The sequence below is a fragment of the Callithrix jacchus genome, chromosome 22, assembly GCF_049354715.1.
Source record: "Callithrix jacchus isolate 240 chromosome 22, calJac240_pri, whole genome shotgun sequence".
Taxonomy (NCBI): Eukaryota; Metazoa; Chordata; class Mammalia; order Primates; family Cebidae; genus Callithrix; species Callithrix jacchus.
Genome location: NC_133523.1, coordinates 37,625,425 through 37,639,257, shown reverse-complemented (window position 1 = coordinate 37,639,257; position 13,833 = coordinate 37,625,425). Strand labels below are relative to the sequence as shown.

Here is a 13,833-nt window from a genome sequence, read left to right as displayed (position 1 = left end):
ATCACGAGGTCAAGAGATCGAGACCATCCTGGCCAACATGGTGAAACCTCGTCTCTACTAAAAATACAAAAATTAGCTGGGCGTGGTGGTGCGCACCTGTAGTCCCAGCTACTCAGGAGAATTGCTTGAACCCGGGAGGCGGAGGTTGCAGTGAGCCGAGATTGTGCCACTGCACTCCAGCCTGGCGCCTGGTGACAAAGTGAGACTCCGTCTCAAAAAAAAAAAAAAGAGTCTACTCTAACAAATTTCCTTAAAGCAGATACCGATTTTACACGGCACTTAAACAGTTTCATGAGAAGAATCAAAATGAAACAATAACTGTCAGTAAACAAAAAACAAAAAGTCTAAGAATCCCCATTATGCTTAAGGTTCAATTGCAAAGGAAATGAGATTATTTCCGTGGCACAGACATTTGACAGCACAATTATTACTAATAACACATACTAAGACGTCAGAATTTTAGAAATGTTGTAAAATTTTAAACACATGCTAATAACATATTTATACAAATATAAACCAAAGAAAGGTAAACACTATTTTGCATTTGACTATGCTTAACATACCAAATGAGTATAATGTGTCTTTCTTGAACTTCCAGGGACCCTAATATTCAAAAAGTTAGTGTGAGATCAAAAAGACCGATTTCAAAACTTGAAATCTTGACATTAGAAATTTTGTCAAATATCAAAAGTTTATGACACTTGTTCAGAATAAGGTCCCAGGTCACCGCAAAATAACAGTCATTCACTTAGCCAAAATAATCATTTCAAAATTTTAAGAAAAAAAAACTTTATTCTTTGAAAAATGTCTTTTTAGGAAGAGACTCAGTTTTCTGATAAGACCTAATTAAAAAAAAAACATGAGGGGTACTGAAGCTGTCTTTCCCTTTCCTATTTTTTTCTCAAAATATAAACAAAAATATTTTACTATTTTGTATTAACTATGTACAAATCTAGTTCAAAAAATTTTACCTTTGCTTTGTGTATTATTAATGCTAAAGCTAATTTTAACAAAATACCTTATAAGCAAATCCATGTAATCTTAATCAGTTTTAATCACAAGGTCAAATTTTCATGAGATTTTATTTAAGCTTTTAAGAGTTTTTTTCCATTCTCTTTCACCAACTTTCTATATTCATTCAGTTTTAGCCATTATTCTTTTAATAACTTTCGTTTTTGAGATGGGTTTCACTCTGACACCTAGAATGGAGTGCAGTGGCACAATCACAGCTCACTGCAGCCTCAACCATTCAGGCTCAAGTGATCCCCCTCCCTCAGCCTCCTGTGTAGCTGGGACTACAGGTGTGCCACCACTCCTAGCTTTAAAAATTTTTTTTAATATAATTCTGATCTGTGTTTCCCAGGCTAGTTAGTCTCAAACCCCTAGGCTCAAGTGGGATCTGGGATGTCACCCGGAATGAGTCAGAATCCTACATACTACAAGTCATCGAGCTGTATCTTCCGAGTGAAGAAGTAATTGGACAATTTTGTGTATACAACGAGTGATTCCTCATAACCTCTGGGTGTCAGGGGTCAGTTCTACGTCACACACACAGGTTCGTTAGGCCTGGACTGTGCCTGTGTCCCCCTCTACATTATATCTTATTATGGGATGGGCATTTAGTACAGGATGCACACAGGGGAAGCAAACATCAAAAGATCAGAATGCCCTTCCTATATCCAGACGCTGCAGACACTCAAGAGAAAAGACAGTCTAATGAGGGGGTCTCAGTAGGAGAAGATCAGTCTCAGCCAAGCACCCCTTTGTGAGGATCCCATGGTGCCCTCACCATGGACCTGACTCTGAACAAGACCCAGGAGGACTGAGTCAGGGCCTGGCCTGAGGGCCCCCTGGGATCCTCACAAAGAAGCTCACTCCTGGAGTGAGCTTGTCCCTAGGATCCTGACTCCAAGTGACTCTGGAAACCCTGTGTCAGGGCTGGATTGGGCCTCCTAGGCAGGGTTGACTAAGAGCAAGTATTTACCAGTTGTCCTAGAGCTGTGGCTCCTGGAGCTGCTCACCAGCTGAGGCTTAGCCCCCAGAGCCTCCTGTAGGCAAGGAAAGAAACTTGTCTTTCACCTGAGAATCAGAGTGGACAGGACAGGTGGGCAAGTTTCCTGGGCCACCAGCCAACTGCCCTTGGAAGTTTAGGAGACTCCACAAAAAGTTCAGTGTTCCCAGGGGAAGAAACCAAAGAGAGAAGATGTTTCTGGCAGCAACTTGAGCAACAGGAATCGGGCCCAGGGGTGCCCTCTCATGGAGGCAAATAATAAATAATGCTCGTTTTGGGAACACCTTCTCTGTGCCAAGCATTAGATCAGGTGACAGTAAATAATTTAAATTACATTCAGAGACAAATGAAAAGCCACAGTACATTTGCCATTTAGCTTATTTTATGGAGAGGGAACTGAGACACGGGAAGACACAGTCACGGAACCAGGGTCATGCAAACACAAGGGGCAGATCAGAGTCACATGAGGACTGTCTGCAGCCACAGCCCACCCTCTCCTACATGAGAACTGGGTTCTTATTAGAACCCAATAAGGACAGTCCCTCTATGAGGTGAATTAACTTTCTCCTGCTAGCAGGTATGCTGTGGTGACAGCATGCCATATGTCAGACTTCCCTGTCTGTCCTTTATTTAGAGAGCATAAGAAGGAAAAGCTACTGCCTGGTATTTCAAGGCTTACAGTGCCACCTAGTGAAATGGTAATCCTCTTAGTGGGACCCTAGTCTGTCCTTTGCCAAAAGCCTCTGGCTTTCCACTTCTTCTCCCTTTTACAACCCTCTGCTAGAGACCAAACCTTATGCCCACTCTGTGATGGGGAGAACTCTATTTTCAACAGAAAAGAAAAAAAATGAACTCCAAAACCAATTTTTAAATTCAATACAGTATCCATTAGCAGGAAAGCCACCATTCAACACTTATGTTCTTTTGAGGCATCTATTCTGCCTACAACTAGAATGGCATCTAAATAGAAAGGGGATTTTATGTTTGGCAGTTAACCAGAACCACCACCTAAGAATAAATTCTCTAGTGTGGTCCATAATAGCAAAGTATATAGCTCAGCCCAGTACACTCCCTCCATTAAGGCACCTTGCTCAAATGTAACTGTTACATAATCTTTCCTGAGACACATCCATCAAGGATTCATGCAGGTCACACAGGTCTAGGAGGTCAAAGGGCAATCACCAGACAGAGGACTAAGGTCACAGGGGTAAGCATGATTATCCCCACTGATTAGGACCTTTGGTACCATGTTTGAGGGTCATGCCTGCAACCATGGAGTGGCACACACTGTGCCAGGACCCAGGGAACAAGGAGGGAGAACAGCTGGGGGAACACCCCCACTTTTCCTCTCCCCCCTTGGTCAAACCAAAAAGAACAAGGACACAGGAACACCTCTTGTCTCTTTTCTAGGATGGGTAACAAGCCACCTTCAGCCTGTACTCCTCTGGATTGCTTTTTGTACTCCTTTGACCCCAAAATTCTAAAAACTGAGTGACATTATCTTTTGCACAATGGCATGACCTTCTTACCATCTTGAGAATGAACAGACCTGCCCAGCTCAAGGAAGCCTTGACTTTAATCTTAACTGACAATTAGATCTTTTCTGCAGACAGGAGGTCAAATGGTCTGAGACCCTCTATGTACAGGCTTTCTTTGCCCTGTGAGACAACCCAGACCTTTGCAAGCATTGCACAATTGACTCAGCCCTCTTTTTTTTTTGAAATGGAGTCTTGCTCTGTCACCAGGTTAGAGTGCAGTGGTGCTATCTTGGCTCACTGCAACCTCCACCACTCAGGTTCAAGAGATTCTCCTGACTCAGCCTCCCAAGTAGCTGGGACTATACGTGCACACCACTGCATCTAGATAATTTTTTTTTTTAGTAGAGATGGAGTTTCACCATATTGGCCAGGCTGGTCTCAAACTCCTGATCTCAGGTGATCTGCCTGTCTCAGCCTCCCAAAGTGCTGGGATTACTGGCGTGAGCCAATGTGCCTGGCTTGACTCAGCCCTCTTAACAATCATATCAGGCAGGTCTTTGAAGAGCAGTTCCCCTAGGTCAGAAGACCAAGTTTTTGAGAAGCTGTTGGAAGTGGCTTCTACGTGCCCCAGTTCTTCTAGTTTCCTTTATTCAGGGCCCCCTCCAACTGTGCCATCAGTTCCAGCATCTCCAAAACTCTGGACTTCCCCAACTTCACCTTTACCCTCACAAGAAATGCCAGATGGAAGGGGCAACACTAGGGTACATAGTCCCATCTCATTATAGGACCTTACGCAAATAAAGGGAAACTCGGGCTGATTTTTTGACGATGCTGATAGGTATATAGATGCCTTCCGAAATTTAACACAAGTGTTTGAGCTCACATGAAGGGCGGTTATGCTGCTTCTGAGCCAAACCCTCATTGTAGCTTTTTCAGGCAGCTTCGCAAGCAGCAGAATAGTTTGGAGATGAACTGTCTCCTATAGTAGATCAGAGTAAAAGGGAGATAGGGAAGGTGAGGAAATAAGAGGACAATTCTTCTCAATATGGAGAGAGGCTGTACCTCCTAATAACTCTGAGTGGAACCCCTGTGACCCATAGATAAACAGAAAACGCTTTACATGTGCATTTTAAAGGCTTGCAAAGAACCAGAACCAAACCTCTTAATTACCCTAAATGTCCTTGTTAAACCAGAAACTCAATGAAAATCTCCCTGCCTGTTTGGAAAGGCCAAGAGAAGCTTTAATAAAACACACCTCCTTGTCCCCTGATTCAGCTTATTGACAGCTCATCCTGAAGTACAAGTTTATTATACAGGCATCTCTTGATATTAGAAGGAAGATACAGAAACAGGCTATAGGACCAGACAGCACCTTGGAAAACCTCCTGAAGGTGGCCACCATGGTCTTTCACAAGAGAGAATGAGAGGGGACCCAGGAGAAAGAGGGAAAGCACAAAAGTGACTGAGGTTCTAGTGGTGGTTTTGCAAGCCTTCAGAGTCCAGGGTCCCTAAGGAGCATACACTAGTTGTTACCGGTGTGGCAAGCCAGGGCACTTTAAGAAGAATTGCCCAGGCAACAAGAAAAAGCCACCTGCACCCTGTCCAGCCTGTGGTGGAGACCACTGGAGACTGAACTTCCCCTGGAGACAAAAGTCACTGGGTCCAGAACTGGTCTCACAGATGATCCGGCAGGACTGATGGGTCCCAGGGCTCAAACCCCCAGGTCCAGTGGCTCAGGATGCCACTACTGCTCAGGAGCCTCGGGTGATTTTGAGAACTGGAGGGAGGATGGTGGACATCCTCCTGGATACTGAGCCAGTCTGTTCTCTTCTCCAATCCAGCCCTCGTTCTTCCATAGAACAACTGTGGTGTCGGTCTCAGGAAAGACCCTAACCTGATATTTTTCTCAACTAGTTGTAGTTGGGAGACTTATTATTTACATGTATCTTTTTAAATCATGCCTGAAAACCCCACTTTTTTATTGGGTAGAGACTTTTTTTTGAGCTAGAGTCTCACTGTATCACCCAGCCTAAGTATAGTGGAGCCATCTCAGCTCACTGCGACCTCTGCCTCCCAGGTTCAAGTAATTCTCTGCCTAAACAGGATTACAGGCACCCACCACCACACCCAATTAAGTTTTGTATTTTTAATAGAATCAGGGTTTCACCATCTGGGCCAGGCCGGTGAACAAACTTTGATGTGAAACACACCAGCTGTACCATGAAGTGGCTTGATAACCCTGAACCACTCATTTGACCTCCCTCAGCCTCTTATCTACAGCATGAAAGTGACTCTTACTGCCTCAGAAAATGACAGTGAATGAGTAAATGTAAATGTTTAAGGTATTAGTCACAGAACCTGGTACCTAATGAGCCCTTGGTAAACATTCCTTTCAGTTCTTTCTTTTCACCTTTCCATTTCTCTCATCCTCACCTGTCTTCTTCTTTGACTCATTTCTCTTCAGTATTTTACTCAGTCTAGCCTGAAATTCAGTAAAGAAGCCACAGTACTCAGTCTCTCATGACTCTGCGGGAATGTTCTTCCAGCATTGGTACCGTCTGCTATCCACTCAAGGCAGTGGATATTATTTATATGCAGAGGTCTATTTAAAACTAGAAGTTCCTTATATATTCACACAAGATTTATACATGCTTCCTCTTATTTACACACACCAGTCCCAGTTCGTCCCTGTTAATTCAGACAAGTTCTTCCTTATTTCACAATTCTTTAGTCTTTATCTTAACACCTTACAAATTAGAACAATACAGAGACATGAATAATGGCCTGGACCACAAGAGTGGATTTCTCTACAAAGATGAACTCTTCTCCTTGGTGAGATGAACAGTATGTGCAAAGCAGCGCTGAAGTGCATCTCTAGGCATGGCTCACATTACAGTGATCTGACTCTAGGACACATTCTTGGGCTCTCAGGAGACAATTGTGACAGAAGCCACACCCACTCTGGATAGTCCAGCTGTTGGGTGAAAGTATTTTCACAGAATGTTGTGCATGAGTTACTTCTCCCCAGTCCTTTTACTTCTAGAAGCTAAGATTCCCCCTTAACCATCTTCATCTGCAGCTGGCCTTCCAGGACTCTGGCTAGAAAATTCCTCCCATTTTGGATGCCCAGGGTGGCACCTTTGTCTATTCCCATAATTATAATAGCTCACACTGAGTCATCACTCACTATGCACCAGACGCTATATTAATAGTTACAGTTCTCAGTAAAATTCCTGAGTGTCAGCATCCTTATTTTCACAAATTAAAAAAAACTGAGGCGGATGAGTTATGTGCCCAGTATAACCCAACTGCATAATTAAACCTCATTCACCACTTCATCTGGGAACAGGACACCCTGAGATTTCTGAGGTCTCTTGAATAACATCTGCCTTCCAGATTTTTGCCTCCTCTACTATTAACATTTCACAAATTGTACTTTCCACGAATTTCTACTTTTAGAATTCTTTAAATCATGTCTTTCTTGTCTAAATACGCAAAGAAATAAATGGCCTTAAAGTAATAATCACTTATTGTAACTACTGTTAGTCACCTCCAAAACCAGAGCTCATGCCACTGACCCAGGAGCCAACACAGACACAAGATCAAGTATTTTTACAGTAGAAAGTAATGTCTGATGCCCCCAAAAGCCAAACAGGTCAGGTAACACCAGAGCAAAGAGAGCTGAGTTTTACCCCGAGGGGAATTTATTCACTTACCACTCTCTGGGGTTTAAAAACAAAAACTGGTTCCTCCCACATGGCGGCACCTGTGTTATCATTTCTGCTTTCTTAAAGGGGACCTAGGCTGTTAGAAAGATTTTAGGTCCCTTCACAGGGCATCAACAGTAGCAAAAGAAAAAAGGGGCAAAGAAATAAACAGAAAAAGAATTCTTAAGAAAGAAAAATAAGTGACACTAAGCACATGATTTTCAAAGATTTCAGTCAACTGAAAAGAAAATCTTTTAAAGATATGAAAGAAAAGCAGAAAGGCCTTGAACATATATATTCAGATTTTCTGAATTCATATATAATAGGAATATATATTCTGCATATATATTTAATATTAATATGGATTCTACCTGAATATATATATTTTTTACATAACATAAATACACGGCTTGCATATCAATTTTTCATTAAGCTGACTTTTCATCATAGAGCTCTTTTACAAAACGTTTCTCTTGGCCACCATACAAATCTGGAAACTCAGCAACCTCAATTTTTGCCTCTTCAGAAGAAAGAATTTCACTAAGAGTCATGAGGCAGAAGAGACTGAGGCAAGTTTTAGAGCACGAGTGAAGGTTCATTAAAAAGCTTTAGAGCAAGAGTTAAAAGAGTACACTTAAACGAAGAGCAAGCAGGTGATGATAGATCAAGTGCGTGGTTTGACTTTACTTACGCTATTGTAGGCTGGCATAATCCTGGGGTCCGCATCTCTTCTCCCCCGATTTTTCCCTTGGAGTGGGCTGTCGGCACGCACAGTGGCCCGCCAGCCCTCGGGAGGGGAACAGGTGCCCTGCGTTTACCGGAATTGTGCGCATGCGCACTTGAGGTTTCCTACCCTCACCTTCTAACCTCTTAATTTACGTGCCTGAGCCCATGCTCCCAGCTTCTGTGAATTTATCGGCAAACTGCTAATTACCTGTTTCAGGTGTTTTCTATCTATTGAAAGACTGCCTTTATCTGGCACTGCTGTGACCAATTATTACTGTTGAGAGGCAGTTACCAACCACCTCACAGCACTTGATAGTCAGCTGACATTCCTAGTGTATGGGGTGGGAAGCTGTTTTCTGCCCTGCTCATGTTAGACGAGCTGCCTACTGTAACACTCTCAGACATCTTATGGTCAGATTTTAGCTAGGACAGACTGCCGATATTACAGGATTTTGAATTTTTTTTTACGAGAAGTATCCTCCCAACCGAAACTAATAAACCTTAACCTAGATTATGACTGAGCCAAGAATGTATGAGGCATCTTCAAAAAGGTGAAAGAGTACCTCAACAACTCAAAACCACACAAGTACCAAAACCAAAGATTCAGTTAAATTTTCCCAGATTCAGATAAGGGAAGACCTGCCTGCATTAATAGTCTCTGTGATGTAAATTTCCCCACAAAAGGCAGCTTTGCAGGTTCACTTTTGTTTGCTGACCCTCTGACAGTCATATAAACATTTTCAAAGAAAGACATTTTGGGTTAAACTGGCAGGTGTTTCTAGAGGTGGAATTTGATGTTCAGCAGTTGCAGGTGTTTAGCCACTGTAGAGGCCTGATCCATCATCATTTAGAGCTCCTGTTGGATGTGACCAAGTTGGAAGGTGTTTGGGGCACTAGACATGCCAAAAAGTTGGTTGAATCCAGAGGAACAGTGATGAAAACCAAAAACACAAACAGCCATTGCACAATTTACATCCTTTTGGGCACTCGAAGCATAAGGAGAGGTCAGAGGCAAGAAACAATAAACCTTCACCTGTAACTACCTAGTTCTAAAACAAAACCCAAACCAGCTCGTTACCTGAGAGGTGACCAAGATGAAGTCTGCTCTCCACTGTCACAGAAGCAGAAACTCTCCTTTCTTGTAGGAAGTGAGGAAAACTCTGTAAGTAGAGGAGTTCTGTGGTAAAACAAAACTCAGATCTCAAACAAGCAAGTGGGGAGAGCAGCGACCTTGAGAGTTAGTAGAACCCAATCCTCAGAAAGTCACACAGTCGGTCAGAGCTAAAGCTTTATTGTTGGCACTGAGCATGACAGGAGAATCGCCGCATGTCAAAGGGGCTGAACTCCATTCAGAGGATCCCTTCGTGGCTGCCATATTGTTAACCAAAGTGAGTGAGTGAGGCAAGTGTCTGCATCCGTTGAGGTTTTATTGAACCAGAGCTTTGATACAAGAAGTAGAAAAAAATCTATTTAGGCAGATAGTGAGGGCAACAGGGTCTTTGGCAGAGCTTCCCTTCTAACAAAAAGCAGCCCCAGAAAATTTTTTTTTTCTCTAACAAAGAGCAGCCTGAAAAATCAAGCTTCAAACATAAATAAGGAAACTAAAAGCTTGCACAGGGGAATGGCAAGAGCTGTGCCAGCAGAAAAGGGCTCCCTAGGGGCCAGGCGTGTCCAAATTGCAAAAATGTTTTCCCATTCTGTTGGTTGCCAGTTTGCTCTAGTGATGGTTGCAATCTACCCATCTGACAAAGGGCTAATGTCCAGAATCTACAAAGAACTAAAACAGATATACAAGAAAAAAACAAACAACCCATTCAAAAGTGGGCGAAGGATATGAACAGACACTTTCAAAAGAAGACATATATGAGGCCAACAAACATATGAAAAAATGCTCATCATCACTGGTCATTAGAGAGATGCAAATCAAAACCACATTGAGATACCATCTCATGCCAGTTAGAATGGCGATCATTAAAAAATCTGGAGACAACAGATGCTGGAGAGGATGTGGAGAAATAGGAACACTTTTACACTGCTGGTGGAAGTGTAAATTAGTTCAACCACTGTGGAAGACAGTGTGGCGATTCCTCAAGGACCTAGAAATAGAAATTCCATTTGACCCAACAATCTCATTACTGGGCATATACCCAAAGAACTAGAAATCATTCTACTGTAAAGACACATGCACATGTATGTTCACTGCAGCCCTGTGTACAATAGCAAAGATCTGGGACAAACCCAAATGCCCATCAATGATAGACTGGACAAGGAAAATCTGGTACATATATACCACGGAATACTATGCAGCCACAAAAAACAATTACTTTGTGTCCTTTGTAGGGATTTGGATGAATCTGGAAATCATCATTCTCAGCAAACTGACAGAAGAACAGAAAACCGAACACCACATGTTCTCACTCATAGGTGGGTATTGAACAGTGAGAACATGTGGACTCAGGGAGAGGAGCACCACACACTGGGGGCAGTTGGAGGGATAGGGGAGGGACAGAAGCGGGTGGTGAGGGTGGGGAGGGATAACATGGGGAGAAATGCCAGATATAGTATGCACCTAAAGTAAAAAAAAAAAAAGAGTTTTTTTTAAAAAAAGGGAAAGGAGGGACAAAAGGCAAGACTGAGAGGGGAGGAAACTGAGAGGTATCCTGGGCCTAACCCCACCCATGAGCCTGAGAAGTGCTACTGCCCTGGGAAGAGGCTCAGTGCAGAAGAAGAAAGAACAGCACAGCTGACAGCCATGCTCAGAAAATTTCTGGATCCCAGGCTCAACTCCACAGAGGAGGACATGCAGGCAGCAGAGACCATGGTGCCCCCATCAGCCTCTCCCTGCAGATGGAGCATCCCCTGGTGGGGCTTCCTGCTCACAGGTAAGGAGAGAACTTCCTTGAAGAGGACATGAGGAGAAAGCACAGAGACTAGCAGGGGTCTTCTGGGGAGGACGGGGCTCTGAGAGGGGACTTAGGGCTTCTACTGCAGCCTTAATAGGAAAAAGGGTATCAGAAGGGACAGGGGTCAAAACAGGAAAATCACATTGAACTGAAATTCCCAAGAAGCAGAAAAATCTCAAGTGTTCTGTATTCCTGGTAAATTATCACTGGCCACTACATTTCAAAAAATGGTAGAAATAACAATTTAAGGTGACACTTTCAAAATAAAACATAAGCAGGGCATAAAACATTGTCCTCATCCACCAACTTCAGAAATTGGCAAATATACCCCAGGCCGTGGAGGTCCCTGGGAACACTCGGGAACTCATCCACAGGAATCTGCAGCCTGTCCCAGGATCTGGGGTGCAACCAAGATCACACAAGCTTCTGTCCTCTTGAGCTCCTACTCTCAGGGGGAGGGAGAAAGATGCACAGAAGATGTAGAACATGAGGTCAGGTGTTGACCAGTCCTGGGGTGAACAGAGCAGGGAAAGGTCAGAAAGGGAAGACCCAGAAACTCCAGAGGGAATGCCAGGGAAGAGTCCTTCAGTGATGCCTTGATGTGAGCAGGATCTGAGGGCAGTGGGAGGGAGCCATGCAGACTCCTGGGGAAGAGGATTCCACACAGGAAAATGCCAAGGTCGGAGGTCAGAAAGTGGGGGTCTTGCTGCTGATCTTGATGAAGTAAGACTCTCTCTCTCTCTCTCTCTCTCTCTCTCTCTCTCTCTCTTTCTCTCTCTCTCTCTCTTTCTCTCTCTCTCTCTCTCTCTCTTTCTCTCTCTCTCTCTCTCCTCTCTTTCTCTCTCTCTCTCCAAGGCTGATGGGTGAAGAGAATTTCTAATGACCCAGGGCCCCATCTTTCCACCCCAATACATAGGTTCCAATATTGACCAATGCTCTTTTCCTCTTCTATCCTCATATTTAACCTTCTGGAACCCACCCACCACAACCTACATCATTATTGAAACCAGGTCATTAGGTGTCCTAGAGGGAGAGGAGGCTCTTCTACGTTCCCACAATCTGCCCCAGAATCTTCTTGGCCACAACTGGTACAGAGGGAAACTGACGACAGCAATCAAATGGTAGGATAAGCAGTGTACTCTCAAAAACTTATCCCAGGACCTGCGTACAGTTATCGAGAGGAAATGTTTAAAAATGATCCCTGGTGATCCAAAAAGTCACCCGGGAGGACACAGGATTCTACACCCTGCAAGTCATAAAGCAAGATCTTAGGACCGAAGAAGCAACTGGGTATATTTACGTACGCCGTGAGTGATTCCTCATGACCTCTGGGGGTCGGGGGTCCATTTTACTTCACGCACACACAGGATTGTCACACGTGGGCTGTGCCTGTGTACTCCTCCACAATATGTCCCATTTTAGGATTTGGACATTCAATGTAGGACACACATGGAGAGACAAACTTTAAGAGATCAGAGTTCCTTTCCTGCACCAAGACCTTGCAGACAGTCGCTGCTGAGAAGGGACAGTCTGATGAGAGAGTCTCAGGAGGTGGAGATCAATCTCAGCCAAGTACCTGAGCCAGGGCTGGTTTGTGGCCCCATGGGCAGGACTGACTGGGAGCAAGTATTTACCAGCTGTTTGAGGGTTTTGGCTCCTGGAGCTACTCTCCAGCCTGGGTTCAGTCCCCAGAGCCACATCCGGGCAAGAACTGAGATTTCTCTTTTACCTAAGACTCAGAGTGAAGAGAACAAATGGACAAGCTTCTTAGGTCATCAGCCAACTTCCCTGGGAGGGTTAGGAGACTCCATGGAATGTTCAGTGTTTCCAGAGGCAGATACAGGAGAGAAAAGATGATCTTGGCAGCAAGCTGTCAACCAGGGATCAGGACTAGAGATGCTTTTTTATGGAGGCAAATAATAAATAAACAGTGTTTGTGTGAACACCTCCTCCGTGCCAAGCATTAGGTCAGGTAAGTGAATAATTTAAGTTTCATTCACAGACAACACAAAAAGCCACCGCCTATTTGCCGTGTAGCTTATTTGATTGATTGAGAGGAAACGGAGGCACAGGGAGACACAGTAACTGAACCAGGATCAACCAAACATTAGGGGTAGATCAGAGTCACATGAGGTCAGTCTGCACCCATAGCCCCGTTCTCTTCATCATGAGAAGGAGGGGCTTGCTGGGTTCCAAGAACCCTACAGTCATCCATTAGCTCAAATTCTTTCTTTTTAGGCATCTAAACCTCAGAGAGGTGACACCAAATAGACAACTGATCAGCTATTCATATGGAAACACCTCCATATTCTGTTCTAATTATAGCATGTAAACAACATAGATCAAGATTCAGTTTTTGTACTAGATCTGACCTTAAAAACAATACTTTTATTGTTGTTGTTGTTGTTTCCAGAGACAGGTCTAAGGCTCCCACCCAAGTTGAAGTGCAGTGGTGGGATCATAGATGACTGCAGCCTCAACGTCCTGGGCTCAAGCAATCCTCTTGCCTCAGTCTCATGAGTAGCTCAAATCACAGGCATGTGCCACCATGCCCAGCTAATGTTTGTTTGTTTGTTTGTTGTTTTGATATTGGGTTTCCCCAGGTTGCCCAAGCTGGTCTCAAACTCCTTGGCTCAAGTGATACAACTACTTAGCCCCCCCAAATGCTGGGAATACAAGCATTAGCCATCGCACCTGATTCTACCTTCTCTTTTTATTGGACAGCAGTCTACACACTCATCACTTTCCCAATCAGGTGATTTCTAAATTTTTCTCTATTCCTCTACCATGTGTCCATGCCAAAATCCAGATATGCATACTTTAGTCTAGACTTGGATGTTCTTTTAAAAACAGAAGCCTTAGGAATAGCTTCCTAACTGACTTTCAGGATTCTAATCTTCACTGTGTAAGCCATAGGTTTTCAACCCTGAACACTGGTTAGAGTCACTTGTAGGGCATTTAAAGCCTACCAATGCCTGTGCCTTTCCTCAAGAGTATCTGATTTAATT

At 43.7% G+C, this 13,833-nt stretch overlaps 1 pseudogene; it reads left to right on the top strand.

Annotated features, from left to right (window-relative positions):
• The first annotated feature begins 10,740 nt into the window (after nucleotides 1-10,740).
• Nucleotides 10,741-12,140, top strand: LOC144580768 (cell adhesion molecule CEACAM3-like; annotated as a pseudogene).
• Nucleotides 12,141-13,833: the final 1,693 nt, after the last annotated feature.